We start from the raw sequence: 12187 nt of genomic DNA on the forward strand, positions 1-12187 counted from the left end.
CAGAACCACTGAGCTAAATCCCCGGCCCTGCTTCTCTTTTCTTCTTTTGAGTGATATCAATTAATTAAAAATGTTTCATATTATTAACATTTTCATTTATTGACATTTTCAGCTGTACCTTTTAAATGTTATATTTTAGTGTTGCTCTAGAGAGTATAATATCCGTCTTTAATTTACCACTAACAAAGTAATATTTCACTATTTATTAAACAATATCAGAATGTTATAACTGTGTAACTTCACTTACTACTCTGATCTTTTGTTCCCTTCTTACCATATGTGTTGCTTCTATAACATGTTGCTATTCTTTTTGTTCTAAATATATTTCACACACATTTAAAACAAAAAGAATAGCAAGATATTGTGGGATGTACATATAACTTACAGGAAATATAGTAGTAATATATATATATAATTTAAAATTTTCTGATTTTATAGGTTTCCTTACCATTTATTTTTCCTTAGCTATTTCAGAACTTTGTAAGTTTTATAAAACTGGTGATAATGCAAATTATTCTTTTTTATGCATATGTAAGTTAATTTTCTTCAGTGGAGATATATTTCATTATTGTTCTGTGGATATTGGCCAGTTTTGTGGCCAGGGGGTTGGTACTGGGGACCAAACTCAGGACCTCGTGCTTGTGAGGCAGATGTGGTGCCACTGAGCCCCATTTTGTGTTTATCAGTTACCTTATTTCAGCCTCCCTTTTTCTTTTGGTACCAGAATCCAACTCAGGGCCTTGTGCGTGTCAGGTGGGCGCTGTGCCACTGAGCCATATCCCCAGCCCTATTTTGGCACTTTTGATTGCCTCTATATGTACCTGCTCTTTCAGTGAGTCTTTGAATTAAATTTTAGTTTTTAAACTTTTTATATTTTACTGAATTCCTCAATTAAATGATGAGTTACAATTTGATCTGTGTTCATTTTAGAGTTACAATTTTTAAATTACAAGACTGATTATTTTTGTAATATGTTGTCAGACTGGAACCTTGTAACTCTCTGCTGGTCCAATTTGTGCATAGACCTCCTTTATCTTTCTGCTATTCGCTGTGTTTCTTGGGCACAGGCTTTCAATAGTATGTTATTCTTCTGTACTTCAGATAAATGTGCAGTGAGCCTCACATATCCTTACTGCTTTATTTCTTTATTCTCAGCAACACTCCCACTCAAAGTTATAAAATTTTTAGGCTTTACTATAAAGTAGTTGGTTGGTAGCAGGTGTCTATCATTTGTAACTAACCTGAATCTTTAAAATACATTCATATTTTAATAGTTACCCAGAGTGAAAATCTTCTTTTTTCAATGAAGAATCCAAAAAGAACTTCTTGCCACTGGGTGTAATACGTGATATAAATTATACCAGAGATGCATCACATGAGACTGGCACAGAAATTAGGTTTTTTTTTTTTTTTTTGCTAACAGAGAACACAGAGCATCCATTCTGCTGACATGAAACTAAGCAGAGGCTGTTTACTGTTTGGGGGCTGGTTGCTGTGACCAGTTTCTCAGCACAACGGCCCATTTTACATTGGACTGTAAGGATGTAGCAAGTTGTTACAATAATACCCTTTAATGAATTATGCTTCTCTATGACTGTATCCTTATGGAACATGGCCATCTTAGCCACTTTCTTGGACCCTGGGAAAAAATATTCGACACCTACAACTTAAAGGAGGAGAAAAAAAAAATAAAGAAGGAGAGATTTATTTTGGCTGATAGTTTTTAGAAGTTTCAGTCCATAGTCAGCTGGCTCCAAGACAGAAATGGCATGAGAGAAAGTAATTGCAGAAGAAAAGCTGCTCATGTCGGTGGCCAGGAAGCAGAAATCCAGGGAGGAGCCGGGAGGCAGACATACTCCTCCAGGTCACAACTCCAGTGACCTACCTCTCACTGTCTCCCACCCCATAGCACGTTCAGCTGTGGAACTCATTAGTAGATGAATCCAGTGATGAGTGTAGCAATCCAGTCACCTTCCTAATTCCCCACCTCTGAGTGCAAGAGAGTTTGGCTTTGCAGTCAATTCAAGAGTTGGAGTCTGTTTCTCTACCTTCTGAAACTTGGGTTGGTCTTGACCACCATACCATAAAGATACATAATTTAGTCTGTGAAAGAATGATGTAACACAGGGGAGAACAATGCTCTCCAGACAGCTGCGAGCTCTGCAGTCTCAGAAATGAGAGTGAAGCCACCTTGCACCTTCCAGGCCACCTTGGTTTCTACTGAAAATAACCACATGACTAGCAGCCCAGAGCTCAAGACCAGCAGAACCATCCAGACTACAAACCAGCAAAATTAGAGGAAAACAGTACCATTTAAAGTTGCTAAACAATAATAGGGTGGGATAGGATGTTTTGTTATGCAGAAACAGATAACTGAAACAGAAATTAGGATTCTGCTACAACAGACAACTAAGGTTGAGCTTTGAACTTAGGAGGAGGGCAGAGATAGAAGGCCTGCAAATGGACTGCTAGTAGAAGCTGGAAGAACGGTGAGGATCATCACTATTGAGGCTGGAAAAGGGCAATTGGTTTAATATGTTAGTGGAAAAAGTGACACTGTCACCTGCTGTAACTTGGAAAAGAAAAAACATACCTAATGGTTTGGAATTGGCTAATGAGAACACTAAAGTACCAAACGGATTCTTTTAACTTTGAGAAAGATGTTATGAAAGAAGGACTTAAGGACCTGTTCCTTTGCAAGCAGAATGCAGTGAAAATAAGGGCATTCTGAAATTTCTGGTGGAAAAATTAAATAGTTTCTTGTTCCTAGACTCTCTACAGAGAAGAAATCGAGATACGAGGTAAGAAAGAGTAAAGACCAAATGAGAAAATGCTGTAAGAACCCCTTATTAAAGACCTTTGAAACCATGCCCAACCTGTACTACAAGCAAGAGCACATCTCAAAAACCCAAAGCAACAACACCAATAAAAGACTTTTGAAAGCTCTAATGTGGTCTATAGTAGAACCTTAGCGAGACAAAAGAATCATTAAGACTCTTAATGGTGTTGTTCCATGTCAGCCTTGCACCAGACCATAAGGAAAGAGAAATCATTTTTTAAACTGGCACTCATAATACACAGGGCCATTCCTTTCACCATGCAGCCATTAATGTGAATGACGCACATTGTGTTGCATGTGAGTCTTAGTCCTTTTCTGTGCCTCTCCTCGCTGTTCCTCCACTGATCCAAAGTTACACATACTATTTTTAGCTCTATGATAATCCATCCAGTTGATATTTGACATTTGGGCTTATGAAACTTCTTTTAAAATTTTAGAGAAATTAACCTTCTCTGTATGTATTATATTAGTTGTTTATTGCTGTATTAAAAGTTTCCTCAAACTTAGTAGTTTATAACAATAAACGTATACAGCTTTTTTCCCAATGGAAATAAATATTATTAAAGATACAAATTTTTCTTAAGCATTTAGGTTCAACTTATGAATCTTACAATTTTTATAAACACTTGTAGGGGGGATTTTGGAACTTGGTTACCTAAATTCCCTTAAATCTTTAAAGCCACATTTAAAAATTTAATATATTCATTTTCATTTGCAAAAAGTTCATGTCTGTGATTACAAAAGCTGTTGTGCATTTTACTGAAATAACTCTTGTATATCTAACAAACTTCTATATATGGGTAATCTTTAAAAAATTTTATTAGTGCATATTATTATACAAATATATTATTTCGTTCTGAAATCTTGTAAATGTATATAACACACTTTGAATATTTTCACCTTTCACTGTCTTCTCTCCCCCCATCCCCTTTCTCATCTCTAATAGTTTCTCTTCTACTATTTTGTCATTCCTCTTTTTTCCCATAGAGTCCTCATATGAGAGAAAACATTATATTTCACTTTTGATTCCAACTGGGCTTGTGGCCTCCAGTCCCTTTCATTTTCTTGAAAATGACATGATTTCATTCTTTATGACTGAATAATTTCCCACTGTGTGTATACCACATTTTCTTTATCAGTTCATCTGGTGATGGGCACCTAGGCTGTTTTCGTAGCTTAGCTAGTGAATGGCACAGCAATAAACACAGGTAAGCAGATAACCCTAAAGTATGCTGCCTTCAATTCTTTTGGGAAAATGCCAACAATTTGTATAGCCGGATCCAGTGACATTTCTATTTTAGGGTTTTGAGGAACCTCCAGACTGCTTTCCATTCTAGCTGTACTTGTTTACATTCCCGCAAGTATGTAGAAGCATTCCTCCTTGTGTTACTCTCCCCCACCCCCTACTGCATCCATGTGAGCATTTATTCTTTTTGGTATTTTCAGTGATAGGCATTCTGACTGGCTGAGACGGAATCTCAACATAGACTTGATTTGCATTTCCCTACTAGCTAAAGATGTTGAACATTTTTCATGTACTTCTTCTTTTGAAAAGTGTCTACTCAAAGCGTTTGTTTTGTGTATTTATTGGACTTTTTTTTCAGTGTTAAGATTTTGAGTTCTTCATATATCAACCCTAGATATCAATTGTCTATCAGAAGAGTACCTAGCAGGGATTTTATCCCATTCTGTAGGGTGTCTTCTATCTCTGTTGAGACTTGTCCTTTGCTGTGCAGAAGCTTTTTAATTTGGTATGATCCCATTTACTTATCTTTTGCTATGATTTTCTGTGGTATTAGAGTCCTCCTCAGGAAGTCTTTGCCTGTGCCTATGACTTCAGGCATTTCCCCTATGTTTTCTTCCAGCAATTTCAAAGTATCAGGTTTTATCCCTAGGTCTTTGATCCATTTTGCAGTGAGTGACCTTTGTACAGGGTGGCAGCGCTCAGGGTTCAGTTTTCTAAATATGGATATACAATTTTTCCACCATTTGTTAAAGAGGCTGTCTTTTCTCAAACATATGCTTTTGGCCCCTTTGTATGGGTTTGTTTCTGTACCCTCTAATTCTTTTTTAAAAAATTATTTTATTACTCTTTTTTTTCAAAAGGCCCCAGGGATAGGGGATGGGGAGGGGGAAGGGTGTGCCCTCTAATTCTACTCCATTGTTCCGTCTCTTTTTATGTTAGTACCATGCCATTTTAGTTACTATGGCCTTGTAGTATAATTTGGTTTTTTTTTTTGGTACCTGAGATCGAACTCAGGTCTTTGCGCTTGCACAGCAGGTGGTGAAACCACTGAGCTAAATCCCCAGCCTGCTTGTAGTATAATTTGAAATTGGATGTTGTGATGCCTCCAATATTACTGTTTTTGCTGAGGATTGGTGTGACTCTTAATCAGTTTTTGAGAAAATCTAGGAGCCACTTAACTGTGTGGTTTTGGCTCTGAGTCTCTGATAAAGTCAGTTAGGCCCACTGTTGGCCGAGGCCGTCGTCACCTGAAAGCTCATCTTGGGTTGGAGAACTCACTTCATGTGGATCCACATGGTTGTAGCTGACCTCAGGTCTGCATTGGCTGTTGGCTAGAAGCCCTTGCCAGGTGGGCCTTTTCATAGGCTGTCTCAGTGTCCTTACAGAAGGACTTCTGACCCATCTTCCCCTGGAGTGAGTGATGGGGCAGGGAGAGCAAGCAAGAAAGTGTCGAAGTTGGAAGCCAGTGACACACACTCACTTCTGCTGTCCTGCTACTGACTGCACGAAATAACTCTGTCACAATGTGGAACACAAGATGTCAGGGTGTAGATAACAGGAGGAAGGGATCATGAAATTTTTTTCTCTACTATCCCTTATCTAGGATTAATATTCTTATTTTTTATTAAAGGAGGAAAGGTTTATTTAACTCATAGTTTGTAGAGGTTTGGTTTATAGTTGGCTGGTGCCAAGGTAGGGCAGTATGGTGAGGGGGATGGTGAGAAGAAAAAGTTCATGGTGGGCAGAAGGCAGGAAGGTATCAAAGCAGCAAAGTAGCAAGGAGGCAAGCAGCAACTCCCTTTCTGTGTCTTATATCTTATCTAGGCGCTCTCCTCTTAGAGTGGGTAGCACTCACATCCAGGGTGGGGGAGCTTTATTCTTAGCATTGTGTCATGAGTCAATCCCAGCACTGCATCCTTGATCCCGGCAGCACACATTCTAGATCCAGCCACTTCTGAAAAGCCTCATCTATGCCACATGAGGCTTTGGGGGGACACAAACCATAATATTCCACACCTGGCCTCCCAAAGACTCATCCACACCCCTTAGTACAAAAGGCAATTAGGGCCTGGGATTTAGCTCAGTGGTTCTGGCGCCTGCTTCGCAAGCACAAGGACCCAAGTTCAATCCCCAGTACCAAAAAAAAAAAAGAATTTGCAGTTTTAAAATCTGGGCCGCGGATTTAGCTCAATGGTTCTGGCACCTGCCTCACAAGCGGAAGGACCTGAGTTCGATCCCTGGTACAAAAAAAAAAAAAAAAAGACAATTAGTCCATCTCTAAGAGTTGCCAAAGTCCTAAGAGTTTGAGCATTGCTGGAAAGTCCAAGTCCAAAGTCTCCTCTGAGATGTAAGGCAAACTCTTCATTGGGAGCCCTGTACAAATGAAAAGAAAGCTAAACATTTCCAACATCCAATGGCATAAGATAAACATTAGCATTCCAAAAGGTACAAATGGGGGATAGAAAGGAACAGAACCAAAGCAAGTCCAAAATACAGCAAGGCAAACATTAAGTCCTGTAGTCCCATGTCTAGCATCTGAGGCCATTTGTGGGAAAATGTGAACTCCAAAGGGCTTGGGTGGCTCCACCCCTACAGCATTGTGTATGTTGGGTGTGGTTGTGGCTACTGGGGCTTCTCTCTTTGGCTGGCTCTGCTCCATCCTTGCAGCTTTCCTCAGATGATCCACACTCCTGACTTCTCCAACTTTCTGGGAGCTCCAAAAGGAGCTGATAAAAGTGTAAGAATCTCTCTCTGTCTCTTTCTCTCTGCTGTGTGACTCTCTGTAAGTCAGGAAGAAGCCTTTGTCAGGAATCAGCTTAGCCAGTCCATTGATCTTGGACTTCTCAGCCTCCAAAACTGTGAGAAAATGATTCTGGCCAGGCATGGTGGCACGTGCTTGGAATCTCGGCATTCTGGGAGGCTGAGGCAGCTACTTAGCAATTTATCAAGACTCTGTCTCAGAATAAAAAATAAAACAGGGCTGGGATGTAGCTCATTGTGGAGACTCTGGCTTCAATCCCCAGTACAAGGAGGAGGAAACAAATTCTGTTGTTTAAGCCACCCAGTTTTTGTAGTAGAAGGCTGAGCTAATGAAAAGTCTCCTGATTTCAAGGGGAATGATTCTTATTTCAGGTTATTTTTTGTTTTGGGGGGGGTAAGATTTTTTGTTTTTTTGTTTTGTTTTGTTTTTGTTGGGGTTTTTTGTTTGTTTGTTTGAGACAGGATCTTGCTATGCAGTTCTGGCTGGCCTTGAACTCACTATGTAGCCCAGGCCGGTATAGAACTTGCGTCAATTCTCCTGCCTCAGCCTACTGAGTGCTATGATTTTAGGCATGTACCACAACACTTGGAAGGATGACACTTTCTATAAAATTTTAATTTAGTTTAATTTTTTAAATTGGGGGTAAATTTACAGTAAAATGGCTAAGTCTTAAGTATAGAGCTTGATAATTTTTATCTATCTATCTATCTATCTATCTATCTATCTATCTGTCATATTGGTATACCTGAGTAATTAAAGCAGATCAAGACACAGAATCTTTCCAAGAGTGGGAATGTAGCTTAGCAGTGGAGCATGTGCTCAGCATGTGTAAGGCTCTGGGTTCAATTCCAGATCTGAAAAATAAAACCAGATAAAACTGAGATATACAACATTTCCAGTACCCTGGAAAGTGCCATCATGTGTCAGTACTCAGAGTAAGTTATTCTGACTTCCATCCCATAGATCACTTTTGTTTTAAATGTCATATTAATGAAATTAGAAGTAACAATAAAAAATAATAAAAGTATTTTTCATATCTGACTTTTACTTATTGTCATGGATGTGAAATTCATTCATATTATTGTGTGTATTGACATATTGTTCTTGTTTATTGTTTTACAGTATCCCAATTTGATTTGTTGTTTTTTTTTTGACACAGGGTCTCAGTATATAGTTCAGACTAGACTTGAACTATGTAGCCCAGGCTGGCCTCAAACTCATGGCAGTCCTCCTGCCTCAGCCTCCCAAGAGCTGGGATTACAGAGGTTGGCCAACACACTTGGCTTAGTATCCCATTTTATAAATGTAGCAACATTTACCTATTTCACTGTTGATGGAAATAGGCATTGCTTTAGTTTTGAAGTATTAATAAATCTGCTATGATGTGAAGAGACAACCCACAATGTGGGAAAAAATCTTCACCTGCTTTTCCTCAGACAAAGGTCTACTATCTAGAATCTATAAAGAACTTAAAAAGATCAGACCTCCCAAATTTAAAGACCCAATCCGAAAATGGACATCTGAAATGAACAGACATTTCTCAGACAAAGAAGTAGAAATAGCAAATAAATACATGAAAAAATGTTCAACATCACTGGTCATTCGAGAGATGCAAACGAAAACAACTCTGAGATTCCACTTCACTCCAGAAAGAATGGCTGCTATCATGAAATCAACCAATATCAAATGCTGGTGGGGCTGTGGGGAAAGAGGAACCCTGCTCCACTGCTGGTGGGAGTGTAGACTGGTGCAAGCACTGTGGAAATCAGCATGGAGATAGCTCAAAGAACTAGGGCTGGAAGTCCCATTTGACCCAGCTATTCCCCTGCTGGGGATCTTCCCCAAAGAATTAAAAGAATCATACCACAGTGATATATTTGTGCCCATGTTCATAGCAGCACAGTTTGGGATAGCTAAAATTTGGAAACAGCCCAAATGCCCATCACCTGGAGACTGGATAAAGAAAATGTGGTTTTTAAAATAAAATGGAGTACTACTCAGCCATAAAAAATGAGAAATTAGAGACATTTATACCTAAGTGGATGCACATTGAGGTGATACTCTTAAGTGAAATAAATAGGACACACATGTATAAATACCGAATAGTTTCTCTTGTGTGAGAAACTGAAAGTGTAAATAAGGACTAAAATGTATAATAGGTAATGTGAAATAGGAAGAAAAGGGGCAAAGAGGAAGGAAGTGGCAGGGGTAGGGGAAAGGATAGAAGGGAATGGGATTAATATGAGAAAATGGAAAAATAGGAACAAAATCTTTGTAAATAGGGAGGACTGGAGGGGTTGAAGGGAGGCCTGGGCAAGGGTGAAAAATAAGAACAAAGAGATTATGTAAAGGTGCAAATTTCCAATGATAAATGTCATTATATTGTATACCTAAAATGTACCAATGATTAGAATGAATAATCGATAATGCAAAATAGGAAGAAAAGGTCCAAAGCGGTAGGGGTAGTGGGAGGGTCAGGGGAAAGGAAAGAAGGGAAAGGAAAAATGCTGAGAAATGGAAAAAATGGAAATAAAGTCTTTGTAAATAGGGAAGGGTGGAGGGGTTGAAGGGAGGGCTAGGAATGGGGAAAAAATAAGAACCAAGATGCATTATGTAAAGGTACAATTCCCAATGAAAAATGTAATTGTGTTGTAAATAAAAGAATTTAACAACAAAAAAAATCTGCTATGGCTGGAAGTATAGCTCAGTGGTAGAGCATGTGCTTAGTACAAAGCCCTGGGTTTAATCCCTAGCATCAAAAGATTAAAAAAAATAAATACAACTACCATAAAAATTCTTTTGTTGTCTTTCGGTGGATGTACATACATGTGCTTATTTCTGTTGAGTGGGATTTTCAGGTCATAGGGTTTAGGTATATTTAGTTCTACTTGGCCCTTCTAAACATTTCCTCAAAGTTGTTATACTTAGAGTTCCAACTGTTAGAATTCCAGTTAAGGTAAGTTGAATTTAGATTTCCAGTCGTCCAAATCTTCATCAAATGTTTTATTGCTGGTTCTTTTAATTTGACCCATTCTAGTGAGTGTGAGGTGGTATCTTGCTGTGCTTTTATTTGCATTGCTCTGATGATGAATGATGCTTTCCATATTTACTGGCCATTTGAGTCGCCTCTGTTTTGAAGAACTTTTCCAGTCTTTGGATCGTTTCTAGTGTGTCTTGTGGCTTTTCAGTGAGCATTATACTCTGTGTCCCTTCAGAATGGTCCATCCACATATTTCTTTCCTAGATTTTTTTTTTTTTGGTCACCAATTTTACAACTATGTTTCTCTCAAATTCTGACCATCCAGTCCCAACTCATTAGTGATTCTTCATCAGTCAATGTAGACTTGCGTTGGAGGCGGATTTCCTCTGACTGCCTAGAAAAGGGGATGGTGAGGGCTAAAGAAAAAAAGACAATAGAGACTTGCTTAATTTCAAAGTATATGGGGGTCAAGGAGTTCAGTGCCTCAGAGTGGCCAAAGACAAGGAGTCTCTGAGCTAGCCACCATTTATTGGGTACACACAATAATTGGAGGGAGCATCAGGTGACAGAGCAGGCGGCTGCTGATCCTCCAAGGATGCAAATCTTATGCTGATGAGGGGAGCTGATGTTATCTTGGCTCTGGGTGCCACAGCATCACAGACCACTGAGACCTCAGCTTTGACTGGAGGCAAAACAGAGTTATGTTTCCACATGCCATAGCTGGCTCTTGGGCAGGGCAACATTGGGCCTTAGACAGCTATAGTCATACTTTAATATGAAATGATTTTCCCCATAATTTATGTAGAAATGCTCCCGACAGACTTGTACATCAGGCTACCTCTAGAAAATCCCGTGCCACCAAGTGCCCTGCTCCGGGTCTGTCTAAGGGGGCTAGTTCCTTCCTCCACTGTCTCAGGACCCACCTCACCCCACCCCACCCCCTAGTAGGGCTGCAGGGCCACAGCCGTGTGGGTTCGGGCAGTGCCAACAATTATGCAGTCATCTGCACAGCAGACCCAGAGTTTCTCTTTCTCAGCTTGTCATCAGCGTGTCCTCCGCTGAGGCAGGAGGTAGCTAGAGACTGCTTGGAGCCTGCTTTCTGGCGGGGGTAGATCCACCTTCTGAGTTCAGCTTTAATTCAGGCCCAGGTTATCCCGATCTGATGGACCATTATGGCAGCCAGCGCGGGCAGGTGTGCACGGTGCGTGGAGGCCGCACTGGCCATGCTCAAGGTAAGCACCATCAAGCGGCACATCCTGCAGGTGCCCCTCTCCGTGGACTGCACGCCAAGGAGCGCTGGACCATCCCAGAGGCCGAAGGAGCGGCGGCGCTGCGCTGCTGTGGCCGTGACAGCTGCAGGGACCTCAGGCCGGTACCCTCTCTGGTGAGTATTGTGCACTGAGGATTAAATATAGACGTGGCTTCTCACTCCTGCGTCATACCTGCACCCCGAACTCCAAAATACGTGCAGCTCTCTGTTTTTGTTTGTTTGTTTTTGGTACTGGGGATCGAACTTGGGACCTTGCACTTGCGAGGCAGGCACCAGAACCACTGAGCCAAATCCCCAGCCCACTCTGATATTTTTCTAAGCACTCTTGAATAAGGAAACTAATCATGAGGCTTGGTCCTGCTACAGGGTTCTGATTTCCAGTCTGTTGTCTATCACTAAGACTCACACAGTTCTGAGGAGTTTCTTTTATTCTTGTTTCTATCACAGCTATACTAAACTTTCCCTCAAGCTTTCTACTTCAAGTCTATTACCCCTTCTGTAGTTAACCTGGCCTTGTGTAATAAAAGCAAATTTTAAAAACCCAATAAACAGGGCTGGGGATTTAGCTCAGAGGTTCCACCTCCTGCCCGAGTTTGATCCCTGGTAACAAAACAAAACAAAAAACCCCAATAAACAAAATCAGACTATTCAGAAGTGAATGTTATCATTTTCCTGCCCAGGCCCCTCTCTTTTAAAAAAGTTATGCATTAGTACTCACACTTCTCTCCCTAGCAATTAATTCTCAAATCAAAAATTACGTATCTGAATGCATCAGCAACTTTAGTAATACCTCAGTGCTCCCAGTGAATGAAATCTTATTGCAAACTGCATCACTGGTTCTTAGTAATACAGAATCAACATTTCTCAAAATGAAGCAGCCATTTCTGCCAAATATCACCATTTATCATAACTGGCGTATTTTCTTGAATTAGAATTGTAGACAAGTGGCCCAAGAAACAGCTCAGTATAGTTCTTGAGTGTATTTTGTGTCACCAGCACAATGATTTAAAATTTTTGGAATGTGCTGAGCACAGTGGCTTATGCTTGTAGGTCCAGCTACTTGGGAGGCTGAGGCAGGAGTATGACTTAAG

General features: G+C 40.1%; 1 long non-coding RNA gene across 1 annotated transcript in view; it reads left to right on the forward strand.

Moving 5' to 3' along the window:
* LOC147828421 (uncharacterized) overlaps nucleotides 1–12187 on the forward strand; it is a 25090-nt gene continuing 12903 nt past the window's right edge. Inside the window, exon 1 of the long non-coding RNA XR_015450829.1 lies at nucleotides 1–11210. This is a non-coding gene — a long non-coding RNA (uncharacterized LOC147828421). The remainder of the gene's footprint in view (nucleotides 11211–12187) is intronic.

The sequence above is a fragment of the Heterocephalus glaber genome, unplaced genomic scaffold (genome assembly GCF_053883595.1).
Source record: "Heterocephalus glaber isolate CG9 unplaced genomic scaffold, H.glaber_assembly_v1.0 deba00001097, whole genome shotgun sequence".
Lineage (NCBI taxonomy): Eukaryota > Metazoa > Chordata > Mammalia > Rodentia > Bathyergidae > Heterocephalus > Heterocephalus glaber.